The sequence below is a fragment of the Phyllobates terribilis genome, unplaced genomic scaffold, assembly GCF_046119375.1.
Source record: "Phyllobates terribilis strain yellow unplaced genomic scaffold, ASM4611937v1 Scaffold_5__5_contigs__length_657084704, whole genome shotgun sequence".
NCBI lineage: Eukaryota > Metazoa > Chordata > Amphibia > Anura > Dendrobatidae > Phyllobates > Phyllobates terribilis.
The window spans coordinates 652,107,961-652,128,001 of record NW_027362765.1 but is presented as its reverse complement, the minus strand read 5'-3'; the positions used below and the strand labels follow the sequence as shown (position 1 = coordinate 652,128,001).

Here is a 20,041-nt window from a genome sequence, read left to right as displayed (position 1 = left end):
GATCTAAAACGCGTGGATTGCAGCAGCAGCAAGCCGAAAAGTGCAGGCATGTAAGGGATCTAGAGGTTGACAACATGTCTTCTTAACGGGAGTCCAGGAGCTCATCTCCACAAATGGACTTTTCAGGATCCTTGGGTGGCTCCGTAGTTTGAAACCAATTCTGGTTATCGCTTCTCGGCCTTTTGGCTAAGATCAAGTGTGGTATCTTTTGAAAAGGCAGTTTTGTCCTTGGGCTGCCCTAGTAAATTGATGCATATTACACACTGGTTTGGTGCACTTGTTAGTACGCCAGGTGGCTCATAGAGTTATCTGATGGAAAACATGGCCCTCCAGGATCGAAGTCACTAGGCTGGGTAAGTGTGAGGGCTTTGGAGCAATGTGCCCCAGGAGTAGGCGCCCTGGTGGGAGTCCAAGCTTACTGGGACTGGGAACCCCAGAAAGACTTGGCTTCGTAGCACGCCGCACCTTTGCCAATCATACTTTCTGAGCAACCCCCCCTATTCCTGGCCTCCGGGCTAGGAAGGGGAATTTTTATAAACCCGGTCGGAGGTCCGGTCAGCTTTGGGCTGAGAAACCAACACAGGCTCCAGCTCCACTAGGGTGGCAGCCTAGATGGAAGCTGGGAGCACGAAAACGGCTCTTCTCCGGCTTCGGCTAGGGAGAGCATCGGAGATCCCTGACCCTCGCTGTGGCCTTCTGGCTCGGAGGGATGGGGATGGTTTATTGGGGACCCTCTCCTCCGGGAAGGGTCCACATGAATCCTCGCCTCGTGCGCTGTTTTGGTGTGACTTCGGTCACATTTTTCAGTGCCTTGGATGCAGCTTCAATCAAAAAAATCTGTTCTTATCAGTTTAATATCTGATACGTCCCCTATCTGGGGACCATATATTAAATGGATTTTTAGAACAGGGAGATGGAAAAAGAGCTTGCTCTGTCCACTCCACGCATTGACCTGGTATTGCAGTATCTCCAGGACCGGTGCACCCCTTCTTTAATGCAGTTTCTAAAATCAGAAAGAATTGAATTCAATGTTTTTTGTTCATTTTGCTTGTTTGTCGGATTTTGGGATGGACTCTTTGGCTTTGCTTTTCTTCTCCTCATTGGATTTTTCATGTTCAAAGTTGCAGAAGCCAGATTACAAGCTCATTTTGGTTCAACTTCAGCAACTGTGCATTGCATTGCCATGTAATGTGATGCAATGCTATCTTTCTAGCTCTCCCTTTTTACTTCCTTTTGGATAAACAGACATATTAGGCAAGCATTTTGGAGCTTTCACCTAAATAACTACAGGTGGTGAGATAAGCTGCACAATATAATTGACCTTTCAGTATATTGTTGCACACACACCATCTATTTAGCAAATGCCCTTGTTATCAACAGCAGCCTTTTAAACTCACCTGAGCTAACAGGTATGTGCGCTGGTTACTCTGCTGCGCTTAAAATTTCTTTTTTGGTTTGCTACAATGCCTTTTCTGAAACGTTGTCTCCTTCTGCTGGAACACTGACTTCTTTCATTTAATGCCTGCAGACTATAAAAGAGAACCCAACCCAAAAAGTTTGGTTGATTAGTCTGTGGCATTCTGTTAAACTGTTGCTTATGGCGGTCTCTGTGAGCTTCTCAGCGACATTCAGCCAGCCAGGTATCCTGCCTGCAGTAGATGGAATGTGGCAATGGAACGCTGGCTGCGCGTGTCATAATAGGCTCTGAGCCTTTATATACCTGTGCACAGCAGCAGCCACCTTCAGTCTGCTGCTGGACAGCCAGCAGCAGCAGCAGCAGGAGAGGTATGTAATCAGGAGCCCTCCTGCTAAGGGTAGACAGCTGCTCGTTCCACCCCACCCCCCGCCTTAATTGGTTCTCCTCCCTTCCAACGGTGTTGAGGCGGGTGGGAACAGCAGGGGGTGAAGGTGCTGTGTTTAAAGAGGTGGAGTTATGCAGATCTAAAACGCGTGGATTGCAGCAGCAGCAAGCCGAAAAGTGCAGGCATGTAAGGGATCTAGAGGTTGACAACATGTCTTCTTAACGGGAGTCCAGGAGCTCATCTCCACAAATGGACTTTTCAGGATCCTTGGGTGGCTCCGTAGTTTGAAACCAATTCTGGTTATCGCTTCTCGGCCTTTTGGCTAAGATCAAGTGTAGTATCTGTTCTTATCAGTTTAATATCTGATACGTCCCCTATCTGGGGACCATATATTAAATGGATTTTTAGAACAGGGAGATGGAAAAAGAGCTTGCTCTGTCCACTCCACGCATTGACCTGGTATTGCAGTATCTCCAGGACCGGTGCACCCCTTCTTTAATGCAGTTTCTAAAATCAGAAAGAATTGAATTCAATGTTTTTTGTTCATTTTGCTTGTTTGTCGGATTTTGGGATGGACTCTTTGGCTTTGCTTTTCTTCTCCTCATTGGATTTTTCGTGTTCAAAGTTGCAGAAGCCAGATTACAAGCTCATTTTGGTTCAACTTCAGCAACTGTGCATTGCATTGCCATGTAATGTGATGCAATGCTATCTTTCTAGCTCTCCCTTTTTACTTCCTTTTGGATAAACAGACATATTAGGCAAGCATTTTGGAGCTTTCACCTAAATAACTACAGGTGGTGAGATAAGCTGCACAATATAATTGACCTTTCAGTATATTGTTGCACACACACCATCTATTTAGCAAATGCCCTTGTTATCAACAGCAGCCTTTTAAACTCACCTGAGCTAACAGGTATGTGCGCTGGTTACTCTGCTGCGCTTAAAATTTCTTTTTTGGTTTGCTACAATGCCTTTTCTGAAACGTTGTCTCCTTCTGCTGGAACACTGACTTCTTTCATTTAATGCCTGCAGACTATAAAAGAGAACCCAACCCAAAAAGTTTGGTTGATTAGTCTGTGGCATTCTGTTAAACTGTTGCTTATGGCGGTCTCTGTGAGCTTCTCAGCGACATTCAGCCAGCCAGGTATCCTGCCTGCAGTAGATGGAATGTGGCAATGGAACGCTGGCTGCGCGTGTCATAATAGGCTCTGAGCCTTTATATACCTGTGCACAGCAGCAGCCACCTTCAGTCTGCTGCTGGACAGCCAGCAGCAGCAGCAGCAGGAGAGGTATGTAATCAGGAGCCCTCCTGCTAAGGGTAGACAGCTGCTCGTTCCACCCCACCCCCCGCCTTAATTGGTTCTCCTCCCTTCCAACGGTGTTGAGGCGGGTGGGAACAGCAGGGGGTGAAGGTGCTGTGTTTAAAGAGGTGGAGTTATGCAGATCTAAAACGCGTGGATTGCAGCAGCAGCAAGCCGAAAAGTGCAGGCATGTAAGGGATCTAGAGGTTGACAACATGTCTTCTTAACGGGAGTCCAGGAGCTCATCTCCACAAATGGACTTTTCAGGATCCTTGGGTGGCTCCGTAGTTTGAAACCAATTCTGGTTATCGCTTCTCGGCCTTTTGGCTAAGATCAAGTGTAGTATCTGTTCTTATCAGTTTAATATCTGATACGTCCCCTATCTGGGGACCATATATTAAATGGATTTTTAGAACAGGGAGATGGAAAAAGAGCTTGCTCTGTCCACTCCACGCATTGACCTGGTATTGCAGTATCTCCAGGACCGGTGCACCCCTTCTTTAATGCAGTTTCTAAAATCAGAAAGAATTGAATTCAATGTTTTTTGTTCATTTTGCTTGTTTGTCGGATTTTGGGATGGACTCTTTGGCTTTGCTTTTCTTCTCCTCATTGGATTTTTCGTGTTCAAAGTTGCAGAAGCCAGATTACAAGCTCATTTTGGTTCAACTTCAGCAACTGTGCATTGCATTGCCATGTAATGTGATGCAATGCTATCTTTCTAGCTCTCCCTTTTTACTTCCTTTTGGATAAACAGACATATTAGGCAAGCATTTTGGAGCTTTCACCTAAATAACTACAGGTGGTGAGATAAGCTGCACAATATAATTGACCTTTCAGTATATTGTTGCACACACACCATCTATTTAGCAAATGCCCTTGTTATCAACAGCAGCCTTTTAAACTCACCTGAGCTAACAGGTATGTGCGCTGGTTACTCTGCTGCACTTAAAATTTCTTTTTTGGTTTGCTACAATGCCTTTTCTGAAACGTTGTCTCCTTCTGCTGGAACACTGACTTCTTTCATTTAATGCCTGCAGACTATAAAAGAGAACCCAACCCAAAAAGTTTGGTTGATTAGTCTGTGGCATTCTGTTAAACTGTTGCTTATGGCGGTCTCTGTGAGCTTCTCAGCGACATTCAGCCAGCCAGGTATCCTGCCTGCAGTAGATGGAATGTGGCAATGGAACGCTGGCTGCGCGTGTCATAATAGGCTCTGAGCCTTTATATACCTGTGCACAGCAGCAGCCACCTTCAGTCTGCTGCTGGACAGCCAGCAGCAGCAGCAGCAGGAGAGGTATGTAATCAGGAGCCCTCCTGCTAAGGGTAGACAGCTGCTCGTTCCACCCCACCCCCCGCCTTAATTGGTTCTCCTCCCTTCCAACGGTGTTGAGGCGGGTGGGAACAGCAGGGGGTGAAGGTGCTGTGTTTAAAGAGGTGGAGTTATGCAGATCTAAAACGCGTGGATTGCAGCAGCAGCAAGCCGAAAAGTGCAGGCATGTAAGGGATCTAGAGGTTGACAACATGTCTTCTTAACGGGAGTCCAGGAGCTCATCTCCACAAATGGACTTTTCAGGATCCTTGGGTGGCTCCGTAGTTTGAAACCAATTCTGGTTATCGCTTCTCGGCCTTTTGGCTAAGATCAAGTGTAGTATCTGTTCTTATCAGTTTAATATCTGATACGTCCCCTATCTGGGGACCATATATTAAATGGATTTTTAGAACAGGGAGATGGAAAAAGAGCTTGCTCTGTCCACTCCACGCATTGACCTGGTATTGCAGTATCTCCAGGACCGGTGCACCCCTTCTTTAATGCAGTTTCTAAAATCAGAAAGAATTGAATTCAATGTTTTTTGTTCATTTTGCTTGTTTGTCGGATTTTGGGATGGACTCTTTGGCTTTGCTTTTCTTCTCCTCATTGGATTTTTCGTGTTCAAAGTTGCAGAAGTCAGATTACAAGCTCATTTTGGTTCAACTTCAGCAACTGTGCATTGCATTGCCATGTAATGTGATGCAATGCTATCTTTCTAGCTCTCCCTTTTTACTTCCTTTTGGATAAACAGACATATTAGGCAAGCATTTTGGAGCTTTCACCTAAATAACTACAGGTGGTGAGATAAGCTGCACAATATAATTGACCTTTCAGTATATTGTTGCACACACACCATCTATTTAGCAAATGCCCTTGTTATCAACAGCAGCCTTTTAAACTCACCTGAGCTAACAGGTATGTGCGCTGGTTACTCTGCTGCGCTTAAAATTTCTTTTTTGGTTTGCTACAATGCCTTTTCTGAAACGTTGTCTCCTTCTGCTGGAACACTGACTTCTTTCATTTAATGCCTGCAGACTATAAAAGAGAACCCAACCCAAAAAGTTTGGTTGATTAGTCTGTGGCATTCTGTTAAACTGTTGCTTATGGCGGTCTCTGTGAGCTTCTCAGCGACATTCAGCCAGCCAGGTATCCTGCCTGCAGTAGATGGAATGTGGCAATGGAACGCTGGCTGCGCGTGTCATAATAGGCTCTGAGCCTTTATATACCTGTGCACAGCAGCAGCCACCTTCAGTCTGCTGCTGGACAGCCAGCAGCAGCAGCAGCAGGAGAGGTATGTAATCAGGAGCCCTCCTGCTAAGGGTAGACAGCTGCTCGTTCCACCCCACCCCCCGCCTTAATTGGTTCTCCTCCCTTCCAACGGTGTTGAGGCGGGTGGGAACAGCAGGGGGTGAAGGTGCTGTGTTTAAAGAGGTGGAGTTATGCAGATCTAAAACGCGTGGATTGCAGCAGCAGCAAGCCGAAAAGTGCAGGCATGTAAGGGATCTAGAGGTTGACAACATGTCTTCTTAACGGGAGTCCAGGAGCTCATCTCCACAAATGGACTTTTCAGGATCCTTGGGTGGCTCCGTAGTTTGAAACCAATTCTGGTTATCGCTTCTCGGCCTTTTGGCTAAGATCAAGTGTAGTATCTGTTCTTATCAGTTTAATATCTGATACGTCCCCTATCTGGGGACCATATATTAAATGGATTTTTAGAACAGGGAGATGGAAAAAGAGCTTGCTCTGTCCACTCCACGCATTGACCTGGTATTGCAGTATCTCCAGGACCGGTGCACCCCTTCTTTAATGCAGTTTCTAAAATCAGAAAGAATTGAATTCAATGTTTTTTGTTCATTTTGCTTGTTTGTCGGATTTTGGGATGGACTCTTTGGCTTTGCTTTTCTTCTCCTCATTGGATGTTTCATGTTCAAAGTTGCAGAAGCCAGATTACAAGCTCATTTTGGTTCAACTTCAGCAACTGTGCATTGCATTGCCATGTAATGTGATGCAATGCTATCTTTCTAGCTCTCCCTTTTTACTTCCTTTTGGATAAACAGACATATTAGGCAAGCATTTTGGAGCTTTCACCTAAATAACTACAGGTGGTGAGATAAGCTGCACAATATAATTGACCTTTCAGTATATTGTTGCACACACACCATCTATTTAGCAAATGCCCTTGTTATCAACAGCAGCCTTTTAAACTCACCTGAGCTAACAGGTATGTGCGCTGGTTACTCTGCTGCGCTTAAAATTTCTTTTTTGGTTTGCTACAATGCCTTTTCTGAAACGTTGTCTCCTTCTGCTGGAACACTGACTTCTTTCATTTAATGCCTGCAGACTATAAAAGAGAACCCAACCCAAAAAGTTTGGTTGATTAGTCTGTGGCATTCTGTTAAACTGTTGCTTATGGCGGTCTTTGTGAGCTTCTCAGCGACATTCAGCCAGCCAGGTATCCTGCCTGCAGTAGATGGAATGTGGCAATGGAACGCTGGCTGCGCGTGTCATAATAGGCTCTGAGCCTTTATATACCTGTGCACAGCAGCAGCCACCTTCAGTCTGCTGCTGGACAGCCAGCAGCAGCAGCAGCAGGAGAGGTATGTAATCAGGAGCCCTCCTGCTAAGGGTAGACAGCTGCTCGTTCCACCCCACCCCCCGCCTTAATTGGTTCTCCTCCCTTCCAACGGTGTTGAGGCGGGTGGGAACAGCAGGGGGTGAAGGTGCTGTGTTTAAAGAGGTGGAGTTATGCAGATCTAAAACGCGTGGATTGCAGCAGCAGCAAGCCGAAAAGTGCAGGCATGTAAGGGATCTAGAGGTTGACAACATGTCTTCTTAACGGGAGTCCAGGAGCTCATCTCCACAAATGGACTTTTCAGGATCCTTGGGTGGCTCCGTAGTGTGAAACCAATTCTGGTTATCGCTTCTCGGCCTTTTGGCTAAGATCAAGTGTAGTATCTGTTCTTATCAGTTTAATATCTGATACGTCCCCTATCTGGGGACCATATATTAAATGGATTTTTAGAACAGGGAGATGGAAAAAGAGCTTGTTCTGTCCACTCCACGCATTGACCTGGTATTGCAGTATCTCCAGGAGCGGTGCACCCCTTCTTTAATGCAGTTTCTAAAATCAGAAAGAATTGAATTCAATGTTTTTTGTTCATTTTGCTTGTTTGTCGGATTTTGGGATGGACTCTTTGGCTTTGCTTTTCTTCTCCTCATTGGATGTTTCATGTTCAAAGTTGCAGAAGCCAGATTACAAGCTCATTTTGGTTCAACTTCAGCAACTGTGCATTGCATTGCCATGTAATGTGATGCAATGCTATCTTTCTAGCTCTCCCTTTTTACTTCCTTTTGGATAAACAGACATATTAGGCAAGCATTTTGGAGCTTTCACCTAAATAACTACAGGTGGTGAGATAAGCTGCACAATATAATTGACCTTTCAGTATATTGTTGCACACACACCATCTATTTAGCAAATGCCCTTGTTATCAACAGCAGCCTTTTAAACTCACCTGAGCTAACAGGTATGTGCGCTGGTTACTCTGCTGCGCTTAAAATTTCTTTTTTGGTTTGCTACAATGCCTTTTCTGAAACGTTGTCTCCTTCTGCTGGAACACTGACTTCTTTCATTTAATGCCTGCAGACTATAAAAGAGAACCCAACCCAAAAAGTTTGGTTGATTAGTCTGTGGCATTCTGTTAAACTGTTGCTTATGGCGGTCTCTGTGAGCTTCTCAGCGACATTCAGCCAGCCAGGTATCCTGCCTGCAGTAGATGGAATGTGGCAATGGAACGCTGGCTGCGCATGTCATAATAGGCTCTGAGCCTTTATATACCTGTGCACAGCAGCAGCCACCTTCAGTCTGCTGCTGGACAGCCAGCAGCAGCAGCAGCAGGAGAGGTATGTAATCAGGAGCCCTCCTGCTAAGGGTAGACAGCTGCTCGTTCCACCCCACCCCCCGCCTTAATTGGTTCTCCTCCCTTCCAACGGTGTTGAGGCGGGTGGGAACAGCAGGGGGTGAAGGTGCTGTGTTTAAAGAGGTGGAGTTATGCAGATCTAAAACGCGTGGATTGCAGCAGCAGCAAGCCGAAAAGTGCAGGCATGTAAGGGATCTAGAGGTTGACAACATGTCTTCTTAACGGGAGTCCAGGAGCTCATCTCCACAAATGGACTTTTCAGGATCCTTTGGTGGCTCCGTAGTTTGAAACCAATTCTGGTTATCGCTTCTCGGCCTTTTGGCTACGATCAAGTGCTTTATTGCAGGAGATTGTGGTTGAAGGGCACTCGGGTACCCCTCTCCTTGGCCTGGCAGGATCGTCCACTTTGGTGGACTTAACCTGCTTGCTGCTATTAGGGAGAGGGCTTAGTCCCAGGGTAACGAGTTGCGATCCCCCAGCTTCCAGGTGTTTTTCGCTGCAAGAACACTGGGAGCGCAGATTGCAAGCGGCTGCAATTTGCAACCTTGTTGCGTTTTTCCATGGAGGTTGACCCTAACCTCGTGCCTCTTTATGCGAGGCTAAAAAACTCTATCCGAGTTCACTTCACGGCGGGTGGCTCGGATATGAGGAAATTAGGGTATGTAGTCCAGGACGTGCTCAGGAACCTTCTTGGCGTACAAAGGAATGAAATTCTCTCCATCCAGGATTATCCCAGAAGAGGTGACTATGACATCACATTCACCGGAGAAGGTATTTTTAGAGATGTACTAGTAAAGTTAAAAAAAGTTGAAAATAGTCCTGTTTTGAAAGGGATACAAATTGTTGAGCACGTCCTGGATGAGGTAAGACTGGTTATTGTAAAAGTATTTTCGCCCTTTGTTTCTGCTCCAGAAGTAATGTCATTTCTAGCAATTTATTTTAAAAGTGTTAAATGTATTGGGAAGATATTAAACGAATATAACATATGGACATCTAAGTGGAAATTCCTTGTGAAGTGTACAAGAGATCCAAATACACCAGGTGGTATACGGCTCCCCCCTGCCCGTTTCAAAATTGGGCAAACAAATGGGGATTTCTTCTTTTCTGGGATGCCAGTATATTGCAGAAATTGTGGGCGCTATGGTCATTCAAAAGAAAACTGTCATGTATCATGTAGAAATTGTGCTAGTGAAGAACATGAGACAAAAGAATGCCCTAAGGAAAAGAAATGCAGTTTTTGCCAGACTCCAGGTCACTTTTATTTTTCTTGCCCTCACAGATTTCGGGAAGATGAGCAAAAGGGGAAGTCCAAGACGTCCGACCAAGGACCAAAAGATCAGACCACCCCTCAGGAGGAGGAACAACAACCTGGAGCCTCTGGAGACAATAAGGGCGTACCAAATAGTGAAGTGTCTCCAGAGTCTATGACAGGTAAAATACCAAATCCCAAAACCTGGCTGCAGGACCTGCGGGAGTCCAAAAGGAGGGCTGAGAAGGAGCAGAAGGGCACTACTGGTAAGGTCAAAAGGGACCGGCAAAAGGCCGACACAGAAGCCCATGCCCAGTCTGGGTCTCCTAGGGCTGAGGGCGCTGAGTGGATAAAGGTGGGTCCTAAGAAAAAGAAAAAGGGTGGTTCGGAGGAGGCAGCAGGAGGTGAACAGATGGACACTTCTCCAGAAGGGGACGTGGACGCTGGACCCTCAGAGGTTTCGGTCTCCACTGCTACAGGTGGGGAACGGGATCTTGCTGCCTCTGAAGAGTCAGAGGCTCTGCCTTGTGCGCAACCTCCTCCTATAGGACGACCTTCTACAGGTCAAACAGGGGCGGCGGAACCCCTCGGGGACCCACCTGATGAGGAACTGCATGGCCAGCCAATGGAGACCCAGCGGGTTCTGCCAGCCAGCCCTCCGAGCTATGCCAGTGTAGCGTCGGGTTTATATAAATGTGGTAATCTTTCCTCCTCCACGGAGACTCTCGTGACGATACTATCAGATGAGGAGGGAGGCGCAAGCCCAGTGGTCTGATCAGGTTCATCGGACAGGTAAATCCGTTGCTCTTAGTTACCTAAGTAAAATTTTTACATTTTCTAATGATGGCTGAACTCAAAGGTATTTCCCTCAACGTGAGAGGCATAAAATCTAACATGAGAAGAACTGCTCTTTTTAATTTTTTTACGTGTTTTACTGCATCTGTATTTTTTCTGCAAGAATGTAATATCCCACATGAAATGTCATATCAAAAATATAAAGATGAGTGGAAGTGTGGGCCATCTGTCTGGTCCGGATCAAATGCTGCAGGATCAGCGGGTGTAGCCATACTTTTTAAAGGGAACGTTTTAATTGATTTTATTCAGGAAATTTTACCAGGTCGTATTTTATTAGTGAAAGCTTTTATTGATGGTATTAGATGGCAGTTTTTAAATTTTTATGGATCCCCAGAGAAAAATGAAAGAGCCGAAATGCTTGATCTTTTACCATTATTTATTAATAACTTTGAACCTTTTATCTTAGCAGGGGATTTTAATTGTGTTTTAAAAGGTGAAAACCGGCGCTCCAGCTCTGTAAGCAGGAACTACGATAAAACCTCAGGTATGCTACATGATATAGTCAAAGATGCTAAATTGATAGACATATATAAAGAGTGTCATAGTGACAGCCCAGAGGACGCCGGTTTCACTTGGAGCAATGCTAATTGTAGCTCTAGGATTGATTTTATTTTTGGTTCAGATAAAACAATACCTGCCAAATGTGAAGTTTTAACTAATATATTTTCAGACCATAAACTTTTATCCTTTACCATAAAAGTAAATGATAACAAAAAATGTGGTCAGAAAAGCTGGAAAATGAACGTATCCCTTTTAACCGACCCGCAGATTTTATCAGATTTTATTGAGTTTTATAGGAAATGTAGAAAAGGGAAAAAAACAAATGAGACTATGAGTGTATGGTGGGATAGAATGAAAGTAAAAATAAAAGACTTTTTTATTAAAAAGAGTATATGTAGAGCCAAAGAAAAATATGAAGAATATAGAATTTTAAATACCCGCCTACAAACATTATTTAAGCTCAGAGACAATGGGATAGATGTACAACTTGATATTTCAAACTTAAAAGAAGAGATTTCAAAATGGCTAGAACAAAAAGGAAAAGAGATAATTTTTCGTTCTAGAGTACAACATAAAGAAGAAAATGAAAAGTGTTCCAGATATTTTTTTAGGAAAAATAAAAAAGAAAAAGTGATAATTGACCATATAGATGGTGAGAATAATATAAAAAATATGCTGGGTAAAGTTGAGGTTTTTTTTTCTAATCTTTTTAATGGAAAAAATATAGATAATAAATTAATGGATGATTCGCTGCAAGGACTAACAGCTGTTTTAGATCCCGCATCCCAAGAGTTTTTATCCCAAGTTTTAACGGAACAAGAAGTGTTAAAAACTATTAAAAGTTTTAAAACTGGAAAGGTCCCTGGTCCTGATGGCATCCCAATAGAATTTTATGTATGTTTTTATGATATTTTAAAAGATGATTTGTTTTATTTGTTTACTGAGGTTTTTAATAATAAGGTTTTATTAAATTCCTGGAAGAAAGGTGAAGTCTCCCTCCTATACAAAAAAGGTGATAAATCAAAATTAGAAAACTGGAGACCAATAACACTTTTAAATTGTGACTATAAAATAATGGCTAAAATTTGTGCAAATCGTCTAAAAGAAGTCATCAGCAAAGTTATTCATTCTAATCAAGTGTGTGGGGTGCCGGGGCGCAGTATATGGGACAATCTGAATTTAGTGAAAGACTGTATTGAGGATGTGAAAGACAGAAAGGGGAAAATGGCGATTTTATCTATTGATTTTGAAAAAGCATTTGACCGTGTCTCACACTTTTATCTTTTTAAAGTTTTAGAGAAAATGGGCATACCAGAAGGGTTTTTACTATCGCTTAAAGCATTTTACAAGGATTGTACAAGTAAGATTTTAGTGAATGGTTTTAAGACACAAGAGGTATTTTTACGGTCAGGGGTGAAACAGGGATGCCCTCTGTCCCCCCTACTGTTTATCTGTGCACTGGAACCAATGTTATGTGCAATACGCCAAAATAAACAGATATGCGGTGTCCCTCTGCCTGGAAGCGGTGGTTTGGAGGCCAAGGTTGTAGCCTACATGGATGACGTGGCGGTCTTGTGTACAGATGCACCATCACTTACGGCCACTCTCCATCAAGTGCAATCCTTTTGCCTAGCTTCTGGTTTTAAAATCAATTTTAATAAGTGTAACATTTTAAGTGTTGGGGGGATGATTTTACGTGATGTACCAATTAATGTCTCCGAATCCATTTCCATTTTAGGTATATCATTCACTGAAAATAATGATGGTTATAATAGTTGGGAAACAGTTACACAGAAAGTAAATACGAAAATATGTATGTGGAACATGAGGAGACTTACAATGGAGGGTAAAGTATTGGTTTTAAAGATGGTGATTTTACCTCTTTTATTGTATCTTAGCATGGTTTTCCCCCCGCCTGTTAATGTTTTAAAAAAGATAACCAAAACCTGTTTTACCTTCTTTTGGAACTCAAAAATGGAAAAGCTGAAAAGAGAAATCGTGATGAAATCAAAAGTAAAAGGTGGTAAAGATTTTCCAGATTTTAATAGGTTTCTTTTAATCCATCTGTTCGTTTACTGTTTTAATGCCCTTTTTAAGAATCACTATTGGTCCTTTTTTATGCGTTTTAATACAGGATTTTTTATGAGAAAGTTTGGATGGTATGAAGTTAATATATCTGTGCCCCATGCTTTTAATTTGTCGACGCATTATGAGATTTTAAGGAAAATAGTGTCCGATTTTAATTTAGGGACTAAGAAAATAGAGGAATTAAGAAATAGTAAGAAACTAATTAAAGAAATACGTAAAAGTGAGGAAATATGTAATGTTGACAGATATGATGATGACAAATCTATGTCTATCTGGAAAATGATTAACGTTTTTTTATCTTTTTAATGAACAGAGAGATCTGGCTTGGAGTTGCATGCACCGCTGTCTTCCTTGCCGGGCATTCCAATACAGAAGAGGATTTGTGAGGTCTGCCATCTGCCCAAGAGCCGGATGCCAAGACGAGGAAACGGTGGAACATCTATTATGGACATGTAATTTTGCAAAGGATTTCTGGAGAAGACTGCTCCCCCTACTGGAAAGGGTGGCAGACCTCAAGGACTTTACATATAAAACTGTGCTATACGGACTTATGGAATGCCCCACAATGGACCAGTACACAATGGCTTGGAAGACAGTGAACTGCGCCAAGTCATCTCTCTGGAAAGCGCGCAACATTGCTATTTTTAAACAAGATGTTTTATCAGTGAATGATGTTTTAAGTTTATGTTTATGTGAAATGTATACTTATTATTTAATTGACAAAAAGAAGAATGTACATATTTCCAAAAAATGGCTTGTTGACCAATGGAACCTAATTATTTAAAATCTTTGTATTTTTTTGTTTTGTAAATTTCATTTGTCTTTTAACGTTTGGTATTTGTTAAATTATGCTTGTAATTTGTTAAAGTTTTAATAAACGGTTTTATCCCTCTGCAGGGGATAGCCAAATTAAAAAAAAATAAAAAAAAATCTGTTCTTATCAGTTTAATATCTGATACGTCCCCTATCTGGGGACCATATATTAAATGGATTTTTAGAACAGGGAGATGGAAAAAGAGCTTGCTCTGTCCACTCCACGCATTGACCTGGTATTGCAGTATCTCCAGGACCGGTGCACCCCTTCTTTAATGCAGTTTCTAAAATCAGAAAGAATTGAATTCAATGTTTTTTGTTCATTTTGCTTGTTTGTCGGATTTTGGGATGGACTCTTTGGCTTTGCTTTTCTTCTCCTCATTGGATTTTTCATGTTCAAAGTTGCAGAAGCCAGATTACAAGCTCATTTTGGTTCAACTTCAGCAACTGTGCATTGCATTGCCATGTAATGTGATGCAATGCTATCTTTCTAGCTCTCCCTTTTTACTTCCTTTTGGATAAACAGACATATTAGGCAAGCATTTTGGAGCTTTCACCTAAATAACTACAGGTGGTGAGATAAGCTGCACAATATAATTGACCTTTCAGTATATTGTTGCACACACACCATCTATTTAGCAAATGCCCTTGTTATCAACAGCAGCCTTTTAAACTCACCTGAGCTAACAGGTATGTGCGCTGGTTACTCTGCTGCGCTTAAAATTTCTTTTTTGGTTTGCTACAATGCCTTTTCTGAAACGTTGTCTCCTTCTGCTGGAACACTGACTTCTTTCATTTAATGCCTGCAGACTATAAAAGAGAACCCAACCCAAAAAGTTTGGTTGATTAGTCTGTGGCATTCTGTTAAACTGTTGCTTATGGCGGTCTCTCTGAGCTTCTCAGCGACATTCAGCCAGCCAGGTATCCTGCCTGCAGTAGATGGAATGTGGCAATGGAACGCTGGCTGCGCGTGTCATAATAGGCTCTGAGCCTTTATATACCTGTGCACAGCAGCAGCCACCTTCAGTCTGCTGCTGGACAGCCAGCAGCAGCAGCAGCAGGAGAGGTATGTAATCAGGAGCCCTCCTGCTAAGGGTAGACAGCTGCTCGTTCCACCCCACCCCCCGCCTTAATTGGTTCTCCTCCCTTCCAACGGTGTTGAGGCGGGTGGGAACAGCAGGGGGTGAAGGTGCTGTGTTTAAAGAGGTGGAGTTATGCAGATCTAAAACGCGTGGATTGCAGCAGCAGCAAGCCGAAAAGTGCAGGCATGTAAGGGATCTAGAGGTTGACAACATGTCTTCTTAACGGGAGTCCAGGAGCTCATCTCCACAAATGGACTTTTCAGGATCCTTGGGTGGCTCCGTAGTTTGAAACCAATTCTGGTTATCGCTTCTCGGCCTTTTGGCTAAGATCAAGTGTAGTATCTGTTCTTATCAGTTTAATATCTGATACGTCCCCTATCTGGGGACCATATATTAAATGGATTTTTAGAACAGGGAGATGGAAAAAGAGCTTGCTCTGTCCACTCCACGCATTGACCTGGTATTGCAGTATCTCCAGGACCGGTGCACCCCTTCTTTAATGCAGTTTCTAAAATCAGAAAGAATTGAATTCAATGTTTTTTGTTCATTTTGCTTGTTTGTCGGATTTTGGGATGGACTCTTTGGCTTTGCTTTTCTTCTCCTCATTGGATTTTTCATGTTCAAAGTTGCAGAAGCCAGATTACAAGCTCATTTTGGTTCAACTTCAGCAACTGTGCATTGCATTGCCATGTAATGTGATGCAATGCTATCTTTCTAGCTCTCCCTTTTTACTTCCTTTTGGATAAACAGACATATTAGGCAAGCATTTTGGAGCTTTCACCTAAATAACTACAGGTGGTGAGATAAGCTGCACAATATAATTGACCTTTCAGTATATTGTTGCACACACACCATCTATTTAGCAAATGCCCTTGTTATCAACAGCAGCCTTTTAAACTCACCTGAGCTAACAGGTATGTGCGCTGGTTACTCTGCTGCGCTTAAAATTTCTTTTTTGGTTTGCTACAATGCCTTTTCTGAAACGTCTCCTTCTGCTGGAACACTGACTTCTTTCATTTAATGCCTGCAGACTATAAAAGAGAACCCAACCCAAAAAGTTTGGTTGATTAGTCTGTGGCATTCTGTTAAACTGTTGCTTATGGCGGTCTCTGTGAGCTTCTCAGCAACATTCAGCCAGCCAGGTATCCTGCCTGCAGTAGATGGAATGTGGCAATGGAACGCTGGCTGCGCGTGTCATAATAGGCTCTGAGCCTTTATATACCTGTGCACAGCAGCAGCCACCTTCAGTCTGCTGCTGGACAGCCAGCAGCAGCAGCAGCAGGAGAGGTATGTAATCAGGAGCCCTCCTGCTAAGGGTAGACAGCTGCTCGTTCCACCCCACCCCCCGCCTTAATTGGTTCTCCTCCCTTCCAACGGTGTTGAGGCGGGTGGGAACAGCAGGGGGTGAAGGTGCTGTGTTTAAAGAGGTGGAGTTATGCAGATCTAAAACGCGTGGATTGCAGCAGCAGCAAGCCGAAAAGTGCAGGCATGTAAGGGATCTAGAGGTTGACAACATGTCTTCTTAACGGGAGTCCAGGAGCTCATCTCCACAAATGGACTTTTCAGGATCCTTGGGTGGCTCCGTAGTTTGAAACCAATTCTGGTTATCGCTTCTCGGCCTTTTGGCTAAGATCAAGTGTAGTATCTGTTCTTATCAGTTTAATATCTGATACGTCCCCTATCTGGGGACCATATATTAAATGGATTTTTAGAACAGGGAGATGGAAAAAGAGCTTGCTCTGTCCACTCCACGCATTGACCTGGTATTGCAGTATCTCCAGGACCGGTGCACCCCTTCTTTAATGCAGTTTCTAAAATCAGAAAGAATTGAATTCAATGTTTTTTGTTCATTTTGCTTGTTTGTCGGATTTTGGGATGGACTCTTTGGCTTTGCTTTTCTTCTCCTCATTGGATTTTTCATGTTCAAAGTTGCAGAAGCCAGATTACAAGCTCATTTTGGTTCAACTTCAGCAACTGTGCATTGCATTGCCATGTAATGTGATGCAATGCTATCTTTCTAGCTCTCCCTTTTTACTTCCTTTTGGATAAACAGACATATTAGGCAAGCATTTTGGAGCTTTCACCTAAATAACTACAGGTGGTGAGATAAGCTGCACAATATAATTGACCTTTCAGTATATTGTTGCACACACACCATCTATTTAGCAAATGCCCTTGTTATCAACAGCAGCCTTTTAAACTCACCTGAGCTAACAGGTATGTGCGCTGGTTACTCTGCTGCGCTTAAAATTTCTTTTTTGGTTTGCTACAATGCCTTTTCTGAAACGTTGTCTCCTTCTGCTGGAACACTGACTTCTTTCATTTAATGCCTGCAGACTATAAAAGAGAACCCAACCCAAAAAGTTTGGTTGATTAGTCTGTGGCATTCTGTTAAACTGTTGCTTATGGCGGTCTCTGTGAGCTTCTCAGCGACATTCAGCCAGCCAGGTATCCTGCCTGCAGTAGATGGAATGTGGCAATGGAACGCTGGCTGCGCGTGTCATAATAGGCTCTGAGCCTTTATATACCTGTGCACAGCAGCAGCCACCTTCAGTCTGCTGCTGGACAGCCAGCAGCAGCAGCAGCAGGAGAGGTATGTAATCAGGAGCCCTCCTGCTAAGGGTAGACAGCTGCTCGTTCCACCCCACCCCCCGCCTTAATTGGTTCTCCTCCCTTCCAACGGTGTTGAGGCGGGTGGGAACAGCAGGGGGTGAAGGTGCTGTGTTTAAAGAGGTGGAGTTATGCAGATCTAAAACGCGTGGATTGCAGCAGCAGCAAGCCGAAAAGTGCAGGCATGTAAGGGATCTAGAGGTTGACAACATGTCTTCTTAACGGGAGTCCAGGAGCTCATCTCCACAAATGGACTTTTCAGGATCCTTGGGTGGCTCCGTAGTTTGAAACCAATTCTGGTTATCGCTTCTCGGCCTTTTGGCTAAGATCAAGTGTAGTATCTGTTCTTATCAGTTTAATATCTGATACGTCCCCTATCTGGGGACCATATATTAAATGGATTTTTAGAACAGGGAGATGGAAAAAGAGCTTGCTCTGTCCACTCCACGCATTGACCTGGTATTGCAGTATCTCCAGGACCGGTGCACCCCTTCTTTAATGCAGTTTCTAAAATCAGAAAGAATTGAATTCAATGTTTTTTGTTCATTTTGCTTGTTTGTCGGATTTTGGGATGGACTCTTTGGCTTTGCTTTTCTTCTCCTCATTGGATTTTTCATGTTCAAAGTTGCAGAAGCCAGATTACAAGCTCATTTTGGTTCAACTTCAGCAACTGTGCATTGCATTGCCATGTAATGTGATGCAATGCTATCTTTCTAGCTCTCCCTTTTTACTTCCTTTTGGATAAACAGACATATTAGGCAAGCATTTTGGAGCTTTCACCTAAATAACTACAGGTGGTGAGATAAGCTGCACAATATAATTGACCTTTCAGTATATTGTTGCACACACACCATCTATTTAGCAAATGCCCTTGTTATCAACAGCAGCCTTTTAAACTCACCTGAGCTAACAGGTATGTGCGCTGGTTACTCTGCTGCGCTTAAAATTTCTTTTTTGGTTTGCTACAATGCCTTTTCTGAAACGTTGTCTCCTTCTGCTGGAACACTGACTTCTTTCATTTAATGCCTGCAGACTATAAAAGAGAACCCAACCCAAAAAGTTTGGTTGATTAGTCTGTGGCATTCTGTTAAACTGTTGCTTATGGCGGTCTCTGTGAGCTTCTCAGCGACATTCAGCCAGCCAGGTATCCTGCCTGCAGTAGATGGAATGTGGCAATGGAACGCTGGCTGCGCGTGTCATAATAGGCTCTGAGCCTTTATATACCTGTGCACAGCAGCAGCCACCTTCAGTCTGCTGCTGGACAGCCAGCAGCAGCAGCAGCAGGAGAGGTATGTAATCAGGAGCCCTCCTGCTAAGGGTAGACAGCTGCTCGTTCCACCCCACCCCCCACCTTAATTGGTTCTCCTCCCTTCCAACGGTGTTGAGGCGGGTGGGAACAGCAGGGGGTGAAGGTGCTGTGTTTAAAGAGGTGGAGTTATGCAGATCTAAAACGCGTGGATTGCAGCAGCAGCAAGCCGAAAAGTGCAGGCATGTAAGGGATCTAGAGGTTGACAACATGTCTTCTTAACGGGAGTCCAGGAGCTCATCTCCACAAATGGACTTTTCAGGATCCTTGGGTGGCTCCGTAGTTTGAAACCAATTCTGGTTATCGCTTCTCGGCCTTTTGGCTAAGATCAAGTGTAGTATCTGTTCTTATCAGTTTAATATCTGATACGTCCCCTATCTGGGGACCATATATTAAATGGATTTTTAGAACAGGGAGATGGAAAAAGAGCTTGCTCTGTCCACTCCACGCATTGACCTGGTATTGCAGTATCTCCAGGACCGGTGCACCCCTTCTTTAATGCAGTTTCTAAAATCAGAAAGAATTGAATTCAATGTTTTTTGTTCATTTTGCTTGTTTGTCGGATTTTGGGATGGACTCTTTGGCTTTGCTTTTCTTCTCCTCATTGGATTTTTCATGTTCAAAGTTGCAGAAGCCAGATTACAAGCTCATTTTGGTTCAACTTCAGCAACTGTGCATTGCATTGCCATGTAATGTGATGCAATGCTATCTTTCTAGCTCTCCCTTTTTACTTCCTTTTGGATAAACAGACATATTAGGCAAGCATTTTGGAGCTTTCACCTAAATAACTACAGGTGGTGAGATAAGCTGCACAATATAATTGACCTTTCAGTATATTGTTGCACACACACCATCTATTTAGCAAATGCCCTTGTTATCAACAGCAGCCTTTTAAACTCACCTGAGCTAACAGGTATGTGCGCTGGTTACTCTGCTGCGCTTAAAATTTCTTTTTTGGTTTGCTACAATGCCTTTTCTGAAACGTTGTCTCCTTCTGCTGGAACACTGACTTCTTTCATTTAATGCCTGCAGACTATAAAAGAGAACCCAACCCAAAAAGTTTGGTTGATTAGTCTGTGGCATTCTGTTAAACTGTTGCTTATGGCGGTCTCTGTGAGCTTCTCAGCGACATTCAGCCAGCCAGGTATCCTGCCTGCAGTAGATGGAATGTGGCAATGGAATGCTGGCTGCGCGTGTCATAATAG

The 20,041-nt window shown here is 43.4% G+C and overlaps 11 non-coding genes and 1 pseudogene across 11 annotated transcripts; all 12 read left to right on the top strand.

Annotated features, from left to right (window-relative positions):
• The first annotated feature begins 166 nt into the window (after window positions 1–166).
• LOC141151305 (U2 spliceosomal RNA) lies at window positions 167–282 on the top strand (annotated as a pseudogene).
• Window positions 283–806: 524 nt separating this feature from the next.
• On the top strand, window positions 807–989 carry LOC141150206 (U2 spliceosomal RNA). Its single transcript, XR_012246471.1, has one exon. It is a non-coding gene; the product is annotated as a U2 spliceosomal RNA (small nuclear RNA).
• A 1,115-nt stretch (window positions 990–2,104) lies between these two features.
• On the top strand, window positions 2,105–2,295 carry LOC141274614 (U2 spliceosomal RNA). The gene has a single exon (XR_012322885.1). It is a non-coding gene; the product is annotated as a U2 spliceosomal RNA (small nuclear RNA).
• Window positions 2,296–3,410: 1,115 nt separating this feature from the next.
• On the top strand, window positions 3,411–3,601 carry LOC141274613 (U2 spliceosomal RNA). Its single transcript, XR_012322884.1, has one exon. It is a non-coding gene; the product is annotated as a U2 spliceosomal RNA (small nuclear RNA).
• Window positions 3,602–4,716: 1,115 nt separating this feature from the next.
• LOC141274612 (U2 spliceosomal RNA) lies at window positions 4,717–4,907 on the top strand. The gene has a single exon (XR_012322883.1). It is a non-coding gene; the product is annotated as a U2 spliceosomal RNA (small nuclear RNA).
• Window positions 4,908–6,022: 1,115 nt separating this feature from the next.
• Window positions 6,023–6,213, top strand: LOC141274611 (U2 spliceosomal RNA). The gene has a single exon (XR_012322882.1). It is a non-coding gene; the product is annotated as a U2 spliceosomal RNA (small nuclear RNA).
• Window positions 6,214–7,328: 1,115 nt separating this feature from the next.
• LOC141149732 (U2 spliceosomal RNA) lies at window positions 7,329–7,519 on the top strand. The gene has a single exon (XR_012246020.1). It is a non-coding gene; the product is annotated as a U2 spliceosomal RNA (small nuclear RNA).
• Window positions 7,520–13,910: 6,391 nt separating this feature from the next.
• Window positions 13,911–14,108, top strand: LOC141150553 (U2 spliceosomal RNA). Its single transcript, XR_012246726.1, has one exon. It is a non-coding gene; the product is annotated as a U2 spliceosomal RNA (small nuclear RNA).
• A 1,115-nt stretch (window positions 14,109–15,223) lies between these two features.
• Window positions 15,224–15,414, top strand: LOC141274610 (U2 spliceosomal RNA). The gene has a single exon (XR_012322881.1). It is a non-coding gene; the product is annotated as a U2 spliceosomal RNA (small nuclear RNA).
• Window positions 15,415–16,526: 1,112 nt separating this feature from the next.
• Window positions 16,527–16,717, top strand: LOC141274609 (U2 spliceosomal RNA). Its single transcript, XR_012322880.1, has one exon. It is a non-coding gene; the product is annotated as a U2 spliceosomal RNA (small nuclear RNA).
• Window positions 16,718–17,832: 1,115 nt separating this feature from the next.
• Window positions 17,833–18,023, top strand: LOC141274608 (U2 spliceosomal RNA). Its single transcript, XR_012322879.1, has one exon. It is a non-coding gene; the product is annotated as a U2 spliceosomal RNA (small nuclear RNA).
• A 1,115-nt stretch (window positions 18,024–19,138) lies between these two features.
• On the top strand, window positions 19,139–19,329 carry LOC141274606 (U2 spliceosomal RNA). Its single transcript, XR_012322877.1, has one exon. It is a non-coding gene; the product is annotated as a U2 spliceosomal RNA (small nuclear RNA).
• The last annotated feature ends 712 nt before the right edge of the window (window positions 19,330–20,041 follow it).